The sequence below is a fragment of the Oreochromis niloticus genome, linkage group LG5, assembly GCF_001858045.2.
Source record: "Oreochromis niloticus isolate F11D_XX linkage group LG5, O_niloticus_UMD_NMBU, whole genome shotgun sequence".
NCBI classification, from domain to species: Eukaryota; Metazoa; Chordata; class Actinopteri; order Cichliformes; family Cichlidae; genus Oreochromis; species Oreochromis niloticus.
The window spans coordinates 2312746-2336613 of NC_031970.2; the positions used below are offsets into that span (position 1 = coordinate 2312746).

Here is a 23868-nt window from a genome sequence, read left to right on the forward strand (position 1 = left end):
AGCCATCAGCCCAACCCATCAGATCCATGTAAGCCCTCCTGTCTGGCAGGTTGGCTCAGACCCTTTGGCAGACCCACGTGCCTTATGTTTGACATCCCTGCTCTATGGGCTGGCTGGCTGAGTCACTGCAGCTTGGTGCTGGTTTAGGTTCACCACATTTCATTAAACAGAACATTTGGGGACATTTGTTCATGCTGGTCTAAGTTTGTTGGTGCTGTTACCACAAACGGAAAGTTCAGGATGATGTTGGCTCATTTTCACATCACAGTTTACTCGTACATGTTGATCCCATCATTTTCTTGAATTTATTGGTTTCCATAAAGGTGTCATACTCAGCCTTCCTGGTTGAACCAATCAGCACCGTGAAAGGGGAAATGTCAGATACTGTATGTATACCTTTATGATGGAGGGATGTGCTGGAGGAGCAAACTCGGGCCACTGTCATGATGCAGATGCATGCTGCCACATATTTCTTTGGCATATTTCAAGTATTTCTCAGTGGAAATGAGCGACCTGAGATCGTTCCAAAAAGGATTCAGCACCGCGGCCGGCCTGCCACGGTGACAGCGGGATGGACATTTGTATTCACAGCGCTGGCCGGCCATCGGCATGTAGCGATCGACTCCAGGATTTGTCAGATCAGGAAACGTTTTGCCACTGATGAAAAATCTTGTTTGGGTGATGTTTGGGCTCTGCAGCCTGATCGTCCCGCTGTGGCGAGGAAAGGCGAAGAAACAGGCATTTATTCTCAGATTGTAGATCACATTCAGATAGGAGATGTTATCAGTCTTGCACTTTACCCACAGGAGTATCCGTCCTGCCCGTGTATTAAATCTTTTCAGTTAAAGTCCCGGCACTAAAGATGGCCCTCTGGAAGCATCACTGATTACTGATGGGCTATCTGAGCACACCAAAAGAGATTCTTAGTTTAGGATGATGTGCAAAGAAATGTGTTCTTATTGTTTAACCCCAGGAACGAGGGGAAGAACTCACTCTTTAGTAGAGCTGCTACTCTTCTACATCAGGTGAAAGGAAGCAGCTGAGGTGGTTCATCATCTTGTTAGGTGAAGTGAAATGGGCAAAGTGTGCTTAGAGGAGGTCCCAGGGCAGGTCCAGGACCTGCTGGAGATGCTCTGTCTCTCTGCCGTCTCTGGAACATCTCAGCGTTTTCCTAGCAGAGTTCCCTCGGACCTGGATCAGGATGAGCAGCAGAAGATGAATGTTTAAATAAGCTGTAGAATCCTTAGTCGGGATCAGAAACAGTGAAACACTTTTGCTGAAATGATGATTATACTCATGGAAACCAACAGACGGTTCAGGCTGCAGAATAAAAGATGACGGAAATGGAAAAAAGAGACACCTCTGCAATCTTCCTTCGTGCACTCAAGTACACGAGTGCTTCTCAAGCTTGTTCCAACTCTTCGGGAGATGCAACGGTCTCACATTTTTCAAGGTTTGGGTCGTCGCCGATGAAGACTAAGATGAAATTAAAAATTGTATTCATTACGATGTCGTCCAGGATCACAGTTTCAGGTTGTTATCATTACAAAGAGAGTTTCTTCACTTTCAGCTGTAACTGCAGGAAAATGTTTGCTGAGTCCAGAGAAGAGTTCAAACTGAAACAGCTACAAGTATTCTGTATGAATCTGTCAATCCACAACAATAAACCCTGGTCAGGGTTGCTTTGCTTTAGCCACACACTAACCAGGCCTCATGTTTCCCAGAGTGCACTGTGACTTTCTATGTTCCACTGAGGTGCTCGCAGAGTTAGTCCAGCCACCCTGGATCAGTCGCAGGTGACCGAGTGGTTGTTCAATGGTTAATCAGTCTTCATAAGCACAACATGCTGGACTATAAGGAGGGAAAAATAAATACATTTATAGATTGTTATCAAAGTTCACATTGTAGTGAGGAATTTAAGGGGCTGTGTGCACTTTATTACAGGAACCTCTGTGTAACCGTCACTGTGGGGTAATAATGGCCTCCTTTTATCAAGATCAGAAGTGCTGATGTAAGATCATTAAGAAAGGGCCTGTGGCCATCTCCTTTCATAATCAACTGAAGACTCAAACTGGTCCCAGAGCTGCTCTCTCAGAGAAGACCGAACCATCAGTGTGGTCAGAGTGGGCCAACGGAAGGGCCTGAGGAGCAGTCGTACCCTGCTGGTGTTGTGGACATGCTGTATGTCTGTGAGGTGTGAATGTAACATCATTCCCCTTAAAGTCCCTGTTACAGCTTAAAAACCTCGCAGCATCATGCTGTCTCTGCAGAGCTCTTCGCTCTTGGTGGTTCCTGGAGTTTCCAGAAGTAGAACAAGAGGCCTTCAGCTATCAGACTGCTGTTGTGGTTTGGCACGATGCAAAGAAATCTGAATCCAATTATACAAAAGAAGAGAAAACAAGATTACGAACAAATTATTTCTGCATGAATTCTGTGTCTTATACTGAATTCACACATTTAGCTTTTTCTTCGTTGCAGTAGAAATGCATCTATCCTGATCAACACTGACTCCTAGTTTTATGGTTCTCTGTGTGTTGATGTGCTGCTGCATCAGTGATGGGACCAAACCAAGGCGCACAGCATGACATGTCCTCGTGCTCGGTTAGGGATGACCTAAATGTTGATTAGGATGCCAAATTTAAACCCTGCTGTGCACTGAGCGACATGCGATCTGAGTCAAATGTGTCAGTGACGCAAGAGCTAAGACGGTAACATTCACAGTTTTTATTTGATGTTTTTACGAGCATGAGGCTGAATGTGTGGCCTGAGTTCCTGATGAAGTATTTAAAGGTCCCAGCTGTAAATCTTTGTAAACTAAAGCTTTCGACTTCATGCCCAAAACCTCTGTGGAGGTATCAGCAGAACTTATAACAGAGCTGTGCTGCACTTTGTGTAATGCCACCTTTCCCGTCTGTCTCCCACGTATAACAACCATCCAGTTTCTTAGGCGTCAGGTTCCAGTTACCCTGTTTCTTACAGACAGACGATGATGACAGCAGCAGAGTTTACGTGCACTCATTCACAGGACTGAAAGACGAGCCTAGACTCTGCTGCAGGCAACGAAGCCCAAGAAGGCCCCTCTGTGGTCTGCACAATGTTGCCTGTAAAGAAAACATGACAAACATGCATAAAAACCAGAAAAGAGGCAAAAGAAGAAGAAGAAGGCCGACACACTGATGCATCGAGGAGATGACTGATGCGCTGTAACAAAGCTGAAGGCTTGTTTTCCTTTTTTAACCACACAGTTGTATTTACATAGCACCAAATCACAGCAACTGCTGTACAGACCAACAACAACACGGAGAAAAGGAGCGAGAGCGTTTCCATCCACACCAGCTGTTTAGTCAGGAGGTAAATTATCTCTGTGCTCTCTTCTTAAACTCATTTCGTGATTTCTGGTCTCGATTTGTCTTGGCGAGCTATTCGATCAGATTTTCCATGTGCGGTCTGTCAGCGGCACGTACGCAGATAACTCGGTGAATCCAAACTATCGCAACAACGAGGGACGGCGTGAACCTGCGAAGAAACATAAATCAGACCACAACAAACGAGATAAAAACATCAGATGACTCTCGCAGGAAGATCGAGTTTCTAGAGCCGCGAACCCGAGAGCACAAAGTAGCTCGGGGAAATGGAGAAGGGAGGAGAAAAAAGGGAAAAGAAAGAAATACATCAAAGAGGGGGTAATGAAGCTTGTCCAATCCTGAAGAGTCACATAAGAAAACAGAGATACGGTGATTGTGGCGCGGCTGCTGAGAGAGATGAGAGGGATGGGGATGAATTATGATGAAGTTGCGGGTGATGAAGAGGGAGAGAAAAAGGAGAAAGAGATGAGGCAGGCGGCAGGTGGATGGTGTTACTTTGCTATTGTTAAAATCACTCCCTCTCCATTTTTGGTCCCTCTGTGTCCTGTGAAGTGAAACCTGGCCCTAAATGGGAACAGAGGTAGCAGTGATCACGCCGGTCTTCTCCAGCGGGGCCCCTTCCTCAGCTCATTAGGCTCACAGAGGAGCTCTACTTACCTACCTGGGATATAACAGGATTTAGAGAAAGAGAGGGATGAGGAGGGCGAGGAGGTGGAGGGGAAAAATGAGATAAAACAGAGTCGGCGGAGATTACAGCCCGTCGGAGAAGACTGCGGCGACTTGAGGAATCCTCCACCTTTAAGGAAAAGCAGAGAGCTAATCGATGGCAGCAGTGTACACCTGAACCAGGACATGGCAGCGAACGCTGAACATTATGTCTCTGTTCACTCTGTGCTCAGCACAAAGGAAATGATGACCTGCACTGTGCCAGAGGGAGGACATGTCCTGGTCATCCGTGTTCACATTTACACCTGTGTATCCACAGTGGGCAGTTTAGACTAACCTCATGCATGTCTTTGGACTGTGGGAGGAGACTTGACACAGAAAGGCCCACCATGGACCTTCTTGCTGTGCTTCGGCCACAACTCTGGATTCATAGTCTCACACTTCGTGGGGAATCTAATTTATTCAGCTACTAACGCTCGACATAGAGCTGTGGACTCGGAGTCCACTTCTTTCTGTTGAGTAAAGCTACTTGTTTAAAATCAGTCATACACAGTTAACAATATCTGATCTGAAGAGTGTGACTGGAACAGACGATGATATTGTTAGAGCCGCAGAACTCATATTGTGATAATTGGTTTTATCATATAGACGCACGGCGCTGCAGGAAATGCTTGTGCAGGATCAAATTGCTTTTTAATAGGTCTAACCAGAAAGACAATAAAATAAACAGAAATGTAACAGAATAAATGAACAACAAAGCAGGAAAAAGTGGTCAAGAGGAAACAAAAAGGGAGAGAACGAGAGCATCGAGCTTTGGAGCAAGACGGCGGGATGGTGAGAGGGAGAGATTACTCCTCTGTAATGCTGTGCTCAATGAGGGAGAACCAGAGGAGAATAAATTCAAGTCGTGGCGATGAGGGCTTTACGCGCTGCAACATTCTCCAAATCACTTCACATCACTCAGAGCTGCACTTAGACATAAACCCCAATCTCAACAGGACAGCTTCGTTTTCCTTTCACATGTCATGTATCGCCTCCTCCTCCTCCTCCTCTCACTCTGCCTCCTCCAAACAATCATGGCATAAAGCTGCAGACGGGGCAATTAGTGATGCAGCTCGTGATTAACTTGTTTAATGTTTAATGTCAGAGTAGGAAATATCGCTCTTTCATGCACACAGGTGTGAACGCTGCTCCTTCCAGAGTTTTATGAGCACACACGATGTCATCATCCTCGTGTCATCTCAGCCAATCAGAGGATTTTCTCTCTGTACAATAAGTGCAGTGTCTTCAATGGAGCCACGCGACATTTCACCTTCATGCTGTCAGCGCTCAAAGTACACAAAGGCGGGGTGAATGAGTTTGATCACCCATGATTTCACAAGTACAGTATTGTAGGATATGTCATGGAAAAGTGCGTTTTTGATACCACGTTTCATTTTTGTAATCTAATCACTCAAATTTAAAACATTTTCTACCCGCCCGTATGCAAAATGTGTGGGAGTACATTTTTATTTTGGATAATACAGAACAGAAACACTGAGGTGAAAACGAGCATGATCAACTTCTTTGTACATGTTTATACGTACACACATACTTCATCTGGATCTGCACTCTACCACCTCTGACTGTTCCTCACTTTAAATACTGTTTATGCTGTTTTCAGTTCTACAAGGTCAGAAAAAAAGGTCTGCTGGGAACGCTTGTCAGATTTGTTTCAGGGTTTGATGTAGGTGGTGTTAGCACCACCAGCTTGCTGCTTCCACATCAGATGACGTCCTCTCTCTCACGATGAGGACCTGCAGGGAGAAACGCTCAGCAGTGGAGTTTTTCTGATAAATGTGACCCTGCAGAATCAGCTTTGGTGCACAGCTTTGCATCGAGGCCCAACTGCAAACATATTGGATGGAAATACTTTCAAACCTTCTGACTTACACTTAACTCTTAGCTTCTTGCCCTCCTCGTGAGCCTCCCCGATAATCTATTTAAAAATGTAGAAGTGGATAAATATTTATCTGGATGACACAGCGATATCAACTCATTTTTGAAGAACATCTCCAGCCTGATGTCCATCCAAATGCAGCTCAAATTTTCACCAAATTTCAGTAAAATCTGCACAGGAATGATAATTAATGCCCACTTCCACCCACCGCTGCTGTGTGAGTAGGAGTCGGTTTGAATAGCTCCGTTCGGTGCCAGTAAACCTCTGCAGAGGCAGAAGATTTAAGAGAAGGAGCCTCAAACCTAAAGAAAAAGTAAAAACATGACGGACATATGGTGTTTGTGCTTCGTGTAATAACGTCTCCGTTTCTTTTCTCTGCATCTAGCTGTAGATTGAAAAATGGAGATGAATCACTGAGCTGAATATCCCCAGGTTACCCAAACAGACTGCAGAGCTGAGAGCTGGTAAGTGATGACGCTGAGCACAGATGCTGCTGGATCACGAGTGACAGACATGGAGCACGTCATCATCGTGGTTCGTGTAAGAAATTGAGCCGATGCAACTTCACTTAAAAACCTTTAACAATTGTGAATTTTTCTTTTAAACATTTGGTTTTAAAAACCAACATTTTAGTTTCCGAGCTTTGAACGAGAGGCAGCTGATGGCTGATGCAGTTCCTGTAACGTCCAGCAGAGGCTCTGGCGGTGACTCGGTCCCCACAGGCGCCCATGTTGGAATCACCAGCAGAAATAAAAACTGTTTTGGTCTAAAGATGAGTCCCTCGGGGGAAGAATTCACCTTTTTGCATTATTAGAGGCGTGGCCTCTTTGACTGACAGGCGGATGGTGACACAGGCAGCTGTAGCTGCTAGCTTCACCTGAGCTTGATCTCTGTTCCATGTTTGTGCTGTTGGTGACCAATAACACGGCTGCTGTGAGGTTGTTGTACCAACAGAGCGTTGGAGTCGTGTTTTTTGGACGTTACTGAGCACTGATTAGCAGGTTTGTGTGTTTGTGTGATGGTCCCATACAGTCTGTGGACGCATGTGTTCGATGCTCGCCGCTCTCTCATGCAAATACATTCTGTCTCTGAAGAACCAAACAGCAGTGGGCGTAATGTTGAATCTGATGCTCCAAAACAACCAGCTGGGGACATTTGTCTGTGTAGAAATGATTTTAGAGGCGTCTCCAAAAGAAGACGGGTCTCTTATTGCTTCATTCTTCTTGCTGGATTGAGATGGTGAGTAATGAGGAGTGAGGAGAAGGAGCGGCTGAATTGTTACAGTCCTCTGGCCTGCAGCAATAAATCAGATGGAAGTTGTTGCCGACTGCCGTCTTTATTTAAAGCTGCCCTGCAAACAGATCCACTTGCATTTCAGACCAATTAGCTGCTCAGCCTCCGCTGTAATGTTTAACTGCACCGAGTTACTGAAGGCACCCGAGGAATCGCCGGGAGAAGCGGTGCAGAAAGCGTAACTGGAGGCTGAACGTGCCGAGCAATAATGAGTTATGTTAATGGTGTCAGAAGAAAGTAAAGATGCTGGTCGTGAACGGCAGGAAATGTTTTTCTGAAACTGGTCCAGTGTCGGCGCTGCCATGGCCGCCCCATTCTCACCGTTGTTTCTCCTTCTTTAGAAGCTGTCAGCGTCTTTTATCTCATATAAGAAGCCTTTGAAAGGCTAACTTCATCAAATCCACGGGGAGACGAACGCATGGCCCTCAGAACTCAGAACTGAACTCTGATATTAATATTGTGCAGACCTCCGTACTGACAGTTTCACTGAAGAGCACTTTCTACAGGAATACAGGCCCAATGAAACCATTTAGATTCAAATACAGCTTTATCTGCACGGGCTGTGCTGCGGCTCGAGAATCCAGGTAAATGTAATATCTGCCGCCATTCACTGAGCTTTGGAAGACCCTGACAGGTCGAAGGTAAAGCCAGGATCTAATAACAGGGAGAGTTATTTAATGTCAGGACTGGAACAAAGACTGGGGGTTGAGTTACACAGAGCTGCGCCTCAGACTGCTGTCCACTTGTTCTGTGAAGCTCCCCGAAGGTGAGAAAACCCTTTGCTGTGATGTGTCTGCAGAGACGAAGCTTCCAGTTTTTCACTGATTGGTTTATCAGCCTCAGACTCCCTGAACAGCACGCACGGCTGGACGCTTCTAGAAATGAGTCCTTTCAGTTATTAAACATTCGTAAATCACTTTACTGTTAATGAATCAAAGTTTTAACCATTTCAGTGCCCTGAGGACCAGTAGGTCATTTTACTGTCCCGGGGGGCTGAAGACTAATGTCCACCCCTCCTGCAGGTATGTCTGTTAGAAAATGAGAGTTTCCCACAAATCGGACAAATTAAAGCTGCTTTTACACACAGGACGATTCAGCGCTCGCTCGTCACTTTGAAACTGACGCTTGGCGGCATCTAGAGAGTCCAGCCTTTGGTTGCCTAGGTAACCCTCTGGTATTTACCACCCTGCCTTCACTTACATTGGTCGTTGCTTGGAAATGATGAAGCCTTGAGTCGAGGATGTGCCCACTGTCTTTAGTTTCTTACTTGTAAATGTTCCTATAGCATCATGTTAGCGCACGCTCCTGCTGTCCACTGTAGGAAACCATCAGGGGCCAGGCTGCAGCTCCACCACTAACCCCACCCATGGTGTCATCTTCACAGCTGCTGTGTTAACAAGAAAAACAGAGCCTGCATGGTCTGAATTTTGCGTTATGCTTTATTCACACGTGCTCCTACATGCATCTCATGCTGTGGAGTCTGAATCGTCGCCTCCACGTTGGGTTTGGAGCTCCGGTTTTGCTGAGTGAAATTTCAGGGTTTTATTTGGATGTTACTGAGCCCTGATTAGCACGTTTCTGTGTCTCCTATCACTGATACCTAGCTAGCATGATTTGCTAACTAATAGCTCAGAAAACAGACAGAGAGCTAAACAGGCAGGTGGAAAATAAAATGCAGGAAAGCGACATCAAAGCAGACTTACTCTCCTCTCTGTTACATTAGAATCTAAAAAATCCCTTTCCCCCTGATTTTGTTCCACTACTTTGTAGCGCTGCCATCATGCTCCCATTTGTTCTCAGGCTCACGGAGGCACCTGTGGCCAGCTGTGGCCAGCTGTGTCTGCGAGGCTCGGGAACATGAACCTGGAACCGTTTCTGACTGCTGAATCCCCAAACGTTCCCAGAGGAGTAGAATCCGTGGTGGGAAAAGAACAAAAAGGAGGCTGATTAGAAGAGCAGCCACTGATTGATTAGATGCCACAAAGGAAAGTGAGAAAGAAAGAGAGAGATTAGTTTGAATTCTCATTGAGAAATAATGAAAGGACAGAGGGGAGGGTGAGGGAGGGGGAGGGCTTGGGGTAATGAAGGGTTTCAGGTCAAAGAGAGAAAAAAGGAAGGCGAAGAATCTGAGGCGATAAAGGGAAACGCCGCAGTGATGAGTTTCCAGGTTATGTGAGTGCTCGTTTGGTCCGAGGTCACTCTGTCCACAGCTCCCACTTTACAGAGACGTGAGAGCAAAGACACAGTGATACAAATCGACGCAGAGCGCCGCCGCTTTGACCTTGGCTGAGGAATGTGCCCCCGCACCGCTTTATATTCAGGGTTGTTGCCATACTTCCAAATCCCATTGGTCCCTGTGAACTGAGCAGGTCTGGGTCAAAGGTCAAAACCCACTGAAAGATAATAAAGGTCCCCGCCTTCCCACACGGGCTTCCCCCCGGGGGTGGAGGCTCGTCTCGGTTACGTGTTGTTTTGTAAGCGCAGGCCTTTTTCCCGCTCCGCTCAGGGCCATCTCGCTTTGTTTCCACATTCTTTCAGTTTCTGTGCCGCCTCCCTTTCACCTGACCCTCTCCCCTTGTCACAGGCCTGGGACACACTGGGAGTGTTTGCTTCTGGTGTTTCTGCCTAAAAATTTGTTCCTGTAAAAGTTTTAAATGCTCCGCTTGCTTTAAGAAGGGCTGGATTAAAAAGAAAAGGCCTCGGGGCAAACACGAGCTGGTAGACCAGAGCCAGACGTTTGGTTTCTTTACTAACATCTCACTTGTTTTCCTGCAGAGCGACAGCAGGTTTTTAAACCGAGCTGTTTAAATCTGAAACACCAGCTTCTCTGAAACATGACGCAAACGGGCCCAGGTGAGAACACAGTGGAAACAATCACATCGTTAGCTTGCGTGGACATCAGTGCACATAACTTGATCCAAAAAAAGGTTTTATCTGAGATGACATCAAGTCAAATCATGTGTGTGTGAAATTATCCAGATGTTTCACTGTACCATAAACTAACACTGCAGGAGTATTAAACAGCTTTAGTTTCAGCTGTGTGTGCTGGATGGAGTCCTGGGATTCCTCACTGTTCAGTCATCGGTTGTTGTGGTTTGTTTCGTAGTGAGCAGTGCCTCAGTGGGTCATGGGGTTTGGACAGTCAGTCAGCTGGACAGAGGAGAATGAATCATTGCAACTGTTCAGATGTTTGAAATGCACGAAACACAGAGACACATGAACAGGATTCGCTGAACACTGAATTTAAACTGTCTGCATTTTTAATGACTCAACCAATCGCGTTTGTCTAAAGAACTCCAGGATGTAAAGCAGTGTACCCACCTGGATGTAATCTGTCGCCTCAGAGACACAAATATCTGCGGCACAAGCCTGACTTCCTGTTTGATTCTGCTGCAGAGTCTCTGAGAAATGAAGGTTCGTGAAACTGTCCGGGTGCTGAGGCTCTCTCAGAGTCCCCGAGCTCAGCGCTGGATCCAGCTGAGTAACAGGCAGCCTCACTTGTTACCTGCATTGTTGCTCAGTTTGCTTTTTAGGTGAATTATTTATTTCTGTTTATAAAATAAATCCTATTTTAAGTTGAACGCCATGTGTCTGACCTGTATTCTTCTTTGTGGTAGTATCTGTTCGCGGTGGCCTTTTGCACTTGGTGACAGTGAGTCAGTACAGCCAGCAGATTTCTGTGCATGCGTGTCCCCACGCAGCTTTGTCAAGTAAAAACAAACCTTTATAACGCTGTAGCAGGTTTCACTTTGTGGCGTGGTTACGGGAAGCAAGTCAGGAAGGACTCATGCAGGTGTGTGGTGACAGCTGTGCTAAAACTGAGCACAGGTCTGAAGCTGTGATTCTTTCAGGAGTCCTGCACTGAAAGCTCAATGTAATGTTTTTATGTCTCCATCCTCTCCAGATCTTTGCTGTGATGTACAGACTTGTTGTGAAAATACAGTAAGAAGAGACTGAGGTGTGTTCATGTTGTGTGTGTCACTGAGGTCTAATGTGGACGTAAATCATTTGAACAACAACCGTGCCCACACTGAGGGGGACCGAGTCGCCCTCATCTATTACCACAGGAGCTCACAGCATCGGAGCTTAATGAGCAGAAGAAAGTGCTTTTCACTTGTTTTTGCTTCAGGCTTTGCCTCTAAGGCAAAATCAGACGGACTGCCCTAACGTCTTGGCAGCCATGCAACCGTGAGACTGAGAGATGCAGGGCTGACAGAGCTGCTGCCACCTCCTCTGAAGAAGTCTGGGTTAAAAACAAAAGTCGAAAAAAGTTATTTACATGGTACCTTTTAAACTCAAGGTCAAATGGTGCTCTGTGAATAGAGACGGTAAAAAAGTAGAAACATTCCTCAGGAAACAGCCATCCATTCTTTTTCTGATGCTTATCTGCCTCCAGGTCGTCAGGACAGGAGTCCGAACAGACGCTCCCAGACCTCCCTCTCCTCAGCCACCTCCTCCAGCTACTTCAGGGGTGGGAGGGGGCGCTTAGGCTCTCCCAGGCCAGATGAGAGATCTAATCTCTCCAGCATGTCCCAGGTCTGCCCTGAGGCCTCCTCTCAGTAGGACATGTGCAAACACCATCTAGGGGGTGTCCAAAAGGCATACATGTATAAAGACACCTCATACAGGTGTCTTTTTATATGAGGAACAGTAGCTCAAATCTGAGCTCCTCCCAAATGACCACGTTCCTCATTCCGTCTCTAAGGGAGACGTCAGAGCTTCTGTCTGTGGCACTGCCTACAGCTGAAGTCGCAGCTTCGCTTCAACACAGATCAACACGACATCGTCAAAACTGCATCTGCTGCACAAAGCCAACACTTGAAGTCTGTTTCCGATGGTTCGGTCAGAGACATCCACACCAGCTGGAGTCACTCTGTAGCGCTGACAGGACTCATCCTGTCAGAGCCTGATCCCGATACCGGTCCTGCTGATGGGTTAAAGGCCTTCGATGGCCCTGTCCAGCTCTCCTATAGTTTAAAAAAAAACCTTGTTTATGGACATTTTTTCTTATTTTTCGTCTAAAAAATGGTTTGGTTGAACTTGCACAATATGAATTAGATTGTTTTTCTTATTTCAAGAGTAAGGCCACTTAAACGATTTTTGAATTTAAGACATGTATCAATGACCAGTGTTGGTCAAGTTACTTGAAAAAAGTAATCAGTTACTAATTACTGATTGCTTCCCCCAAAAAGTAATCCCGTTACTTTACTGATTACTTATTTTCAAAAGTAATTAATTACTTAGTTACTTAGTTACTTAGTTACTTTTTAAAAACACGATTTACAACCTGAATAGGTGATAAAGTGATAGATCTTTCAGCCCAATTCTACTTTTTCTGCATAATCCATCATACAAAATGTAATCAAATGGAAACGTCTCTTTTTAAAACTTGTTTTATTAGTTTTAATCTTTTAACTTTATGCATCAAGCAAAAATTAAATTATATGCAACATTCTCTGACTGGAAGAAATTTGTTTAACATTTAAACCTATTTTCTGCACATTCCAGCACATAAAATAAAATATTTTTTTGTGTTTACACTCACTCTTTCAAATAGATGAAAGTAAAACACAGCAGAAAATAAATAAAATCAAAGACTAGCGGTCCTGTTGCTCTATTTTCACCTGTAAAGCAGGACTGGGGTAGGCGGAGGTTTACCCTGGTGCAGGTGTGCCGTGGCGGTCAGTGGAAGAATCCGCGAGTTTCTCTGTGAATTTCACATTACGTCGTAGCGCACTCGGTGCTTGCTTGGAAGTTTAGGGGTTTTTTCGCTGTAAAAAGAAGTTTTCTTCCCACGCACAACGGACACTAATGTTTTTGTCACTTTTTATGGAATCAAACTCAAAATAAGGTCAGTACTTCCACGCTTTAAACGCTGCATGCTACACTCTGTCCCGCACTCGATATATTATGATCTGCACACAGCTGTTGTCACGAACGTCGCACTCGCTTACATCACTGTCATGAGACGTTCTCGCAAAAAATCACGGTTTTAGTAACGCAGTAACGCAGCGTTCCTACGTGAAAGTAACGGTAATCTAATTACCGTTTTTGCAATAGTAATCCCTTACATTACTCGTTACTTGAAAAAAGTAATCAGATTACAGTAACGCGTTACAAGTAACAAGTAACAAGTAACGCGTTACTGCCCATCTCTGTCAATGACACAGAAGCTTGTCTCGTGTTTATGTGAAAATCAAAATTAAGGTGTAAGATCTTAAAGAAAACAAATATTTCTTGAAAACTGCTTCTTCAAAAATCATTTATACTCATTTTAAGTAAAGATTTTCTAAATATCAGAAATCAGATTTCACTGTAATAAGCCAAATTTTCTTCAATTAAGCATAAATGTTAGACAGTTGTTTCTCATTAAAAGGCATGCAGCAGAAGGATTCACCTGCTCGTTTGCTGACCATCGTTTTGTGGGTTGTCTCATCGTTTCCAGTGTTCCTTCAATTTTGAGCAGTGTCTGTAAATTGTGAATCAAAACACTTCAGCTGTGATTTTAAAACTCGCTGACCCGACTCATTGAGATTGGCAGCATCAAACCTGCAGTCCGAGCTCATATTTGCAGTACTGCACACAGTAAAATGAGATTCAGTAACACGAGCAGCAGCGATGGTGCAAAATGTCAGAGACAGTGAGCTGTACCGACCCCCAGAGACCATCGCTCAGTCTGCCAGTCTGTGAACAAACGTCCTCGGTGACCGGAGCGTTGGTTTGTGGTTTTAACCAAACTTTAAAACTTAAAACTTTTACATGTTTCTTTTGCTCTAAGAACACTTGAATTCAGGCGCTCTCCTCCTCGGCTACAACCTGGGTGGATAAAATGAATTAAAAGACCCTCTGGAGACCGTCAGGGTGTGAGGACGGCTCCTCCTCTGTAATCCACTGTTCCTCCTCTTCTTCGTCTTCCTCCTCCTGCTCCCTGACAGAAACTCTCTAGCGAGCTGCTCTGAGGCTGTTTCTGTGCTCCTCCTGCTCCTCCTGCTCCTCCTCCTTGACATTTGTTGACCTTGAGGAGCATCAAAGCTTGTATTTTGGAGAGTTTTTTGTAAAAGTTAATTGTCCATGTACTCAGCACTGCTCATGCCCAGTTGGCATCCTGCTCTGCAGCAGTATTGTCTAATAAAATGGAATTATGCCCTTAATCATTGCCCTCTCGCGCTCATTCACTTCCTGTCTTTATCTCCCTCCTCCCACACACCAGCTCTCTATTTTTTCCTTTCTTTTTGAAGTCATTATAGCATCCTGGGACACTTTTATGACATTTATTCTTCTTGGCACTTCCCTCCCTTCCCTCTCTCTCTCTCTCATCATCCCTCTCTCTTTCTGTTAATTACCCTTGCAGTCTTATCTGTCGACACCCTTCAAACTTGCGGTTCCCTGTCATGAATCAAGCGCCCCCCTTCTCCTCTGCCTCCTCGTCGTCCTCCCTCTCTCCTCCTCTTCCTCCTCTGCCCATATCAGCCAAACAATTAACCAACTGGCTCGCTCTAATTAACAGAGAGACACATGCACAAGTCCTCCTGTTTCTTTGGCGTGGAAACGATAGAGGCCCACTCGAGCTTCTCTGGAGAGTTTTTGTTCTTTTGTTAGTTTCTGACTCGGCCGCAGATGAAGACATTCTCAGCAGGAGGGAAAAAATAACTCTGCTGTCAGCTGGAGGTTTGTTTTTGCTCCCGTGGACTTTAAATAGAAAGAAGTTGACACAATAGAAATCCATAATAGGATGTCACGCCTGTCTTCACTAATGATAGCTGGTACACAGACTGTTTATTGCCCATCGCCTGCGTCTCCTGCGACTTGTTTAGGGTCAGCTCATGCTCACTTTGCCCGTCTCTACCTCTGTAAGGCTCCCCACATGAAAACATAACAGAAGGCTAAAAGAGGCCGTGGGAGCTGCAGGCCTATATCAGGCATCTGTGTTTCCTTATTTGACGGAAACCATTGTGTTGTTTTGGATCCTTACTAAGGAGATTACACACAGATCCTCCATGCTAAAACACAACGAGCTGTTCTCCATCTTTAGATTCACTGTCAGTTTGATTCATGATGTATCGGCTGAAAATGAACAACTGTTGGGTTTAAGCAATAAAAAGTTTCACCAACCTCCCCGGGAGCCTTTGTCTCACTATCTGGTAAAGTTGCATTTAATTTTGAGGGGTTATTGGAGCAGCATGCTCTAATGCTAAAATACACAGCATTGTTTATGCATTACTGCAGGATCTCCTTCATCCCTCAGTTTAAACTGCTCCATTTTTGCTCATTTTTTCTCTGAAAGTTGGCAGCGAGCTAACTGTAGTTACCCACATATGTATTTCGACCCCTGAAGCACGTGGACTGAATGTGTCGCTACAAAGCCCACAGGATGGTTCAATTTCATTACATTTAATTTATTTAGCATCAAATCACAACAACAGTCACCTCAAGGCAGCTCACTTTATACAGGGAGTGCAGAATTATTAGGCAAATGAGTATTTTGTCCACATCATCCTCTTCATGCATGTTGTCTTGCTCCAAGCTGTATAGGCTCGAAAGCCTACTACCAATTAAGCATATTAGGTGATGTGCATCTCTGTAATGAGAAGGGGTGTGGTCTAATGACATCAACACCCTATATCAGGTGTGCATAATTATTAGGCAACTTCCTTTCCTTTGGCAAAATGGGTCAAAAGAAGGACTTGACAGGCTCAGAAAAGTCAAAAATAGTGAGATATCTTGCAGAGGGATGCAGCAGTCTTAAAATTGCAAAGCTTCTGAAGCGTGATCATCGAACAATCAAGCGTTTCATTCAAAATAGTCAACAGGGTCGCAAGAAGCGTGTGGAAAAACCAAGGCGCAAAATAACTGCCCATGAACTGAGAAAAGTCAAGCGTGCAGCTGCCAAGATGCCACTTGCCACCAGTCTGGCCATATTTCAGAGCTGCAACATCACTGGAGTGCCCAAAAGCACAAGGTGTGCAATACTCAGAGACATGCCCAAGGTAAGAAAGGCTGAAAGACGACCACCACTGAACAAGACACACAAGCTGAAACGTCAAGACTGGGCCAAGAAATATCTCAAGACTGATTTTTCTAAGGTTTTATGGACTGATGAAATGAGAGTGAGTCTTGATGGGCCAGATGGATGGGCCCGTGGCTGGATTGGTAAAGGGCAGAGAGCTCCAGTCCGACTCAGACGCCAGCAAGGTGGAGGTGGAGTACTGGTTTGGGCTGGTATCATCAAAGATGAGCTTGTGGGGCCTTTTCGGGTTGAGGATGGAGTCAAGCTCAACTCCCAGTCCTACTGCCAGTTTCTGGAAGACACCTTCTTCAAGCAGTGGTACAGGAAGAAGTCTGCATCCTTCAAGAAAAACATGATTTTCATGCAGGACAATGCTCCATCACACGCGTCCAAGTACTCCACAGCGTGGCTGGCAAGAAAGGGTATAAAAGAAGAAAAACTAATGACATGGCCTCCTTGTTCACCTGATCTGAACCCCATTGAGAACCTGTGGTCCATCATCAAATGTGAGATTTACAAGGAGGGAAAACAGTACACCTCTCTGAACAGTGTCTGGGAGGCTGTGGTTGCTGCTGCACGCAATGTTGATGGTGAACAGATCAAAACACTGACAGAATCCATGGATGGCAGGCTTTTGAGTGTCCTTGCAAAGAAAGGTGGCTATATTGGTCGCTGATTTGTTTTTGTTTTGTTTTTGAATGTCAGAAATGTATATTTGTCAATGTGGAGATGTTATATTGGTTTCACTGGTAAAAATAAATAATTGAAATGGGTATATATTTGTTTTTTGTTAAGTTGCCTAATAATTATGCACAGTAATAGTCACCTGCACACACAGATATCCCCCTAAAATAGCTAAAACTAAAAACAAACTAAAAACTACTTCCAAAAACATTCAGCTTTGATATTAATGAGTTTTTTGGGTTCATTGAGAACATGGTTGTTGTTCAATAATAAAATTATTCCTCAAAAATACAACTTGCCTAATAATTCTGCACTCCCTGTAAGGTACAAACCCTACAATCATGACCATGACTGGCAGGAAGGAGAGACGTCACCTACCCGCAAGTGATGGACTCCAACGAGTCAGATCCCACAGATGTGGATATTCACCTGTGTTTCACATTCAGCAGCAGGTGCTGGTGAAGGTTTGGTGTGCCACCATCTATATTTATAAATGCAGACAGATTCAATCTGAGTCAGTTTGCACCAGCGCGTACAACTCGATTGATCTGTTACCAAAAGTCGAGCTAATGGCTGAACTCTGGATTTCTGGTTCCCATCTTTAAGGGAACCATTTAAAAACAACAAGATCACATGTTAATGATACACAGACGCAATCGTTTTGGTCATGGCATGACCTCCAACCATTGTTTCCTTGTTGTGTAACTACATCATCATGCAGCTTTTCACCATCAGTGCATTTTAATCTAAACTAAGCCGTTCTGCAGTCCAAATTGGACCCGTCGGTTTGCTGGAAAGAAGAAACAGAGGAGATCAAACTCAGCTGGTTTCTGCTGATGAATATGTGTAAGTTGCCTTTTGTCTGGTGGCAGTTTGAGGCATCTCCCCGCGCTTCCTGTGATTTGCTTAGCGGTTAGAAACACCAGCTAATCAGGGCCTAATTCTCCACCAGCTCAGTTTTAATCATACTGATCATTGATGATATTGACCTCCTAAGCTGCACAGTCTGCAAACTGCACACTCGCCGAAGCCCGCTCACTTCCATACGCACAGCACGTTAACAAGAAATGACAAGAAGTGTCCCGAGCGCCCCGGCACATGCAGCTAACCTTCAGAAAGAGCCGAATTCTTTGTGATTGATGACTTTAATACAAAGGAAGCAATAAAGCAGAACTAAATACAAAATTAGCTGTAATAGTACTGTACATTATTACACTTCATTATTGCTTTCCAAAGGGGCTGATGACCCATATAATGCAAAGAACTAACTTTTCCCCTGACTTTTCTCTATTCATTTGTCTTTGTGGAGAAAAGTTTCCACAGCTTTTTCTTCCTAAACCAAACAGCTGAACACAGAGTCCATCTTTAATAACATCTGGCAGCTAACCGGGCAAATGTTCCAGTCAGTGAGGAACACATTCCTGATGGAGTTATGGGATGTTTTGTGGGTTTCGAGTCATAATGAGCTCAGCATGGTTTTTATTTTGGAAATTATGGTTCTGTATGCGAGGAAGGAGGAACAATCAGGCTTCAGCAGATTCCAACACAAACTCGACATGAGGACAAAAACTAACACTGATGTTAGCAAGTGAGCTAATGTTCGCCAGCTGGCTATTAATGCAGATAAGCTACCATTAGTCAATCTTTTAGCTAATGAAGCCCATTCAGTCACACGGTAACACTACAGTTAGCATTAGCAACACTTTTGGTTCATGGTGGTCCAGCCCTTTCTTTCGGCTAATATTAGCAAATCATAATATGGCTGGTAACACAGCTAGCTTCCTTGTGCAGTAAAGGCCCTTTCACATGGCACAGCAGTGCTGCACTCTGACACAAGTTTACAGACATTTATAGGGACCTCCAGAGTCTTTCCTTGTGGAAACGGCACACTCTTCACGTGTCGGGATAGGTCCTAAGCGTTCTTCTTTATGAATCAACGATGCATTTTTATGAAACATTTATACATTATTAAACATTTGAACATAATACGTCACAAACTCTTGTAGAGGATATAAAGTCAGACAGATGCATGTTTTGAAATGACAGAAATGACCTAGTACACATAGAGACGGCGCAAAAAACGACGTACAAGCAGAGCACGTCTCCCAGCACAAAACAATTCACTTTAGCTAGCGGCCAGCACAGCGTATGACGCATCCTATGTGAAAGGGTCGACTGGCCTGAGCTGTAACTCAGCTGTCCGTTTTCACATTTACCAGCTAACGTTATGAACGTGGCATCACCACATTCATGCAGTGTAGCTAAGGTGCAGCTTACTGTACTTTTCTATCAGGATCTAGCAACAACAAATAGCTTTAGCAGCTAGCATGATTCATGATAATAATTTGTATGTACTGTCACACTGTCTAGTGACAACAAAATCAGCTTCCTTACTAAGGTACACACGCAGGTAACGCTATGTTATATATTAGGAGGATGACAGTAACAGCTAACATGGGGGCCGTTAGCCAGCTAGCTGTAATTTAGCTACATAGCAAGTATCTGACACTGAGAGTTTCGTCACGTCCAGCTGAGCTTTGCTGCCATTTCATCCATATTCAGGTATGCAGTCGCTGCTGTTCTGTGACATACAGAAGATATGGTAGGGGAACATGACCGAGTATGATGGTCCTCACAGTCCTGAAAACATTTTTCCTTGAAATTATTTTAGCTGCAAACAGAAATCTGAGACTGATTAGTGTAAAACTGGGTATGTTTTTACAATTACAGGAAGTGACCCTTCAACATTAAAGGGAAGCTGAAGGGTGCAGACAGCGAGGTTCAGGCAAACAAATCCATCCACACAGCGTCTTTTTCTCTCTTTGATCTACTTTCTCCACCACAATGGTACACACTCAACAAGGGCAATGCAGAGCAAGCAATTGGGTTTGGAAGGAGATAGTTTTCAGTAATTATTTCGCCGTGCCGTGGTCGACATGGAAAATATTACCCACATGAACAGAAGCAATCAGTTTCCTCCTCAAGGTGTCGGATACACTTATTTCGGTGCACCGAGGACGATTTGAAATGCATAATCCTTCTCCCACGCGCTCGCTCGTCTGCGCTTATTTAATAGTTTCCCCCCAATAACTGCATGAATATCATTAAAAATGTCACAGGGATGGCTTGTGAAGGAATGCAGGAGTCCCACACCCACCTGGAGTCTGAGGTTTTTATTATGGAGCTTATTGACTGGTGGGCTGACACAATGATTGAATAAAACGGGAAATGGAACGTGACAGAAATGCAGGAAGGGCGGGAGCTCAGGCGAGTCTCCTTCCCCTGAACTTTGTTTTACTGCGTCGTGCTCCCCGCCGTGAGGGAATAAAAAGTGAAACAGGTGTCTGTGGCTGCTGTTTGCCGTGCACATCATTGTACATTTGGGGTTAATTGTGAGAAAGCTGGGTTTGTTACTGCATGGCTGCCAGTATAAACCCCTAACGGGGCTGGGAAATCAGGGCTGGGAAAGTGTTTAAGATGCACACTGTAGCTGTTAAACGAGGGAAACAGTGTGTATATGCACAAGTCTCTGCCGGCTACGACAGCTTTCCTGGGCGGTTATTAAAAATGTGCTACTTGTCAGCTCTGTAAGTGCATGTTGAGCTGGTGTAGTGTCTGCAAATGGGGATGCTAATGGGTAACGGGGAAAGCAACTGCAGCTGACACCTGAGCTGTGCTTCGTGGCATCTGTTTAGCTAGTTTTGTAGAATAGATCTGCACAGCCTCCGGGCTTTTGTATTATTTTAAATGTGCTCGGTGCAAGTCTCGGTTTTTGCTGTAAATGCAGGCAGCACATCATGGAGGGTTGAGGGGCTCAGTAGGACCTGCGCTCACCTGGAAGAAACAAAAGTTTAGAGTAGAAGGGAGCGGTGGAGTGTTTAAATAACCGAAAATCAGCCTTTTAATTCACTGATAACTTGTTTCCTGAAGTGTTGGCAGCCAAAGTGCCAGCTTTAACGAGTGATGTCACACTGGCTATGTCCATCTTCAATATACAGTCTGTGATGGATGTACTCTTTAAGAAGACTGAGTGTAAACATCTTCATGGGAAGAACTCTACTGAAGCTTTGTTTTGGGTTTGACGTTTCATTCGTGGCAAAGCAGGAAATTCATTTTTGACTTTTTGCCTCAGTTACAGGTGGGCGCCGATGACCCTGAGATACTTAAAATGTGACTGTAGCTCAGCTGCCGTCTGTGCTTCCTGACTGTTAGGTCGTTGTAATTCCTCGTGCTGCTTTCATGTCTTGTTTTCAGCACCTGTTGGTTGGTGTGTTGCATGAATGCAGCATCAGATTCTCTGACTTCAGCTCAGCTCGTCTCGCCAGCACACCTCCCACAGTGAGCTTTCCACACAGCGACACTGAAGCTCGGTTACATTTCTCACTGAGTGATGAGCTTTTCATTTCTCGGTGTCTCTCTGAAACGTTCCTCGCTTTTCAAGACGAATGTCTCACCTTCAGGTCTGATCAATAAGAAGCTGCTGCTGTTATGGGGAATATGATCCCATCGGTTAGGTGTTAGTGGGTATTTTTGATGTGTCTCCACCCCTGACCCTGGGGGTGAGGAAAGAAACTCCCTCAGAGTTCGTGCGTTTGATCTTTTCATGGTTGGTTTTTTGCAGTGAGACCTGCTTGGAGTCGTGGTACGTCTGTGAGGAAACGTCTGGTTTGTGCCCAGGTGGACTTTCCTGATAGGAGCAGGGGCCGTTCCTTAAGATGACCTCACACACCACCTCGGGGAGTTTTCATCATCAGCCAGGTGTGTTCAAAAAATTCTGGATAAAATTTATGTTTTAGAAAAATTTGATTTATCAGTTGTTTTTCTTCACTTCTGTCACGGTTCGCTGGAAAAGAGGACTCAGAATGCAGAACTCTGGTCAATGCAAACAGTGCGTCTATTTACAGTTTATTTACAGTTTATTTACAGTTTATTTACAGTGCCCAATAATCCACAAAATAAGCAAAGTCCAAATAGTGCTTTTCCCCAAATCCTGGTTCGACTCCGTCCGTGATTTCCAGTAACTGTGTTCATGCTGCCCAACTGCCCACTCTGTCCCAGACTCCTAGAGAAGGCGAAACAACACACGACTGATGAGCTGGCAGGAAAATTAAGCGCAGGTGAGCCGGCTTCGGCGCAGAGGTGCTTCCGGGTCCGAGACCGGCCGGCTGACGCTCTTCCGGAAGCGCGAGCATCCGTAAACAAACACGTACAGAGGAGCAGGGAGGAAAAGGGAGAGAAACACACATATAACAAGCAGATGGTCCGGGGAGGACAGTCCGACCATAACAGCTTCATCTTTTCGGGCGTGTCGAGATGGATTTCAGATCTGACCTCTGATTCTGCTTTTTTTGTGAAATTTCTGGTTCAAACTGACCTAAATTCATAAATTCATCTCAGTGGTTTTCTTCATCTGAAGGGAGAACATTCAGAGGAAATGACGGCAGATGACTGTTTTGCTTTTAATGATCCACAAAATGCGTTTACAGTAAAAACACATGGAACCAAAGAGTCAATGGGAAGATGGAGCTGGAGCGCTGAAGCTGCGTGGTGACAGACATCATAGTAAAGATGGTGGTAAGTATACCGGGCGTGCTCTGGTGGGAGGAGCCGGAGATGTGGGCACTCAGGACGGAGGCTGTGTGTAACTTTGTGGATAAGCAGCAGAAGTAAGAGCACTGCTGATTGGCCAGACTGACCTGGCATTGGCTTGAGTTTACTCAAGTCTCTGCTGCAAAGACACGGCTCCGATGAGTGGGTGTGGGAGATATCTCAGACTGTCCCTCAGCCTGTTTATAGTCTTTATGTGATGATCTCATTTTTCCTCAGCTTTGTTGCTCCTTTTACAGCAAATACATTTGTATCAGCACGATCAGACCAATAAAGCATTTACTGAGAGTGCACCGAAGGATACCAGAGTAACCGCTGACGGATGAGGCTGCTGATGGAGGCGGAGGTGGAGAGTTTGTAGCTCCACTGAAGCAGCAGGCAGTTACGTGATTGGTACATGGATTCCAATTACTGAGCGATCAGGAGGCTTCGTGCGCGCTGGCTTGTGAGTTTTCTTCATTCGTCATTTGCTCACAAGACTTTGTGTTCTCAGAAACGCACCGTGAAGTAAAGACTCCTCTTTAACATGTGTTTGAAAAAACAGGTTGCAGGGAAGTTTAGCAGCAATCATTAGCATCTCTTCAAACGCCGTGCGACCAGCAGTACGTCTTCATCTGTTTGTTTACCATTCAGACAGCCGAGGAATTCTGGGTGAATGTCAGCAAACTGAAAGCATGCAGGTTTCCTATCACATCCTGACACTTTCATATTCTGATAAGCTGAACAGAATGACAAGCACATCCCTGCGGAGACACCTGGGAAATAATAACAGCCTATTCTGCACTTTTAGCTTCAGTGTAAATCTGTGTAAGAAGATAAGTGCAGCATTAAACGAGTACAGTGACTGATGATGGCGTTTGCAAGAAGAAAGCAGAATTATGTTGTGTTTTGAAGTCCTGCCAATATGAAGTAAAAAAATTAAAGCGTACTATTTTACTCCTCAGAACCAAAACACCTGTAATTCTCTCAGCCTGCACACTAACAGGCGTATAAGCCAATTTCTTCCACATTCATTTGTGATGTACGTCTCTAAGCGCTCCTTCACACTGTGTGATGTTTTTAAAATATTCAGTTTTATTTATATAGCGCCAAATCACAACAACAGTCGCCTTAAGGCGCTTTATATTAATAAATCCTACAATAACACACACAGAGAAAAACCCAACAATCATATGACCCCCTATGAGCAAGCACTTTGGTGACAGTGGGAAGGAAAAACTCCCTTTTAACAGGAAGAAACCTCCGGCAGAACCAGGCTCAGGGTGGGGCGGGGCCATCTGCTGTGATTGGTTGGGGTGAGAGAAGGA

The 23868-nt window shown here is 44.8% G+C and overlaps 1 long non-coding RNA gene across 4 annotated transcripts in view; it reads left to right on the forward strand.

The window, feature by feature from the left end:
- The window catches only part of LOC112846836 (uncharacterized), a 37604-nt gene extending 14029 nt beyond the window's left edge, over positions 1–23575 (forward strand). For 3 of the 4 annotated variants that reach the window (XR_003220014.1, XR_003220015.1, XR_003220016.1), the window contains 5 exons: positions 6362–6434; positions 21576–21712; positions 22441–22528; positions 22801–23006; positions 23106–23575. This is a non-coding gene — a long non-coding RNA (uncharacterized LOC112846836). Of the gene's footprint in view, positions 1–6361; positions 6435–21575; positions 21713–22012; positions 22093–22440; positions 22529–22800; positions 23007–23105 lie in introns of those variants that run through there. The other variant, XR_003220017.1, reaches the window with a different exon arrangement.
- Positions 23576–23868: the final 293 nt, after the last annotated feature.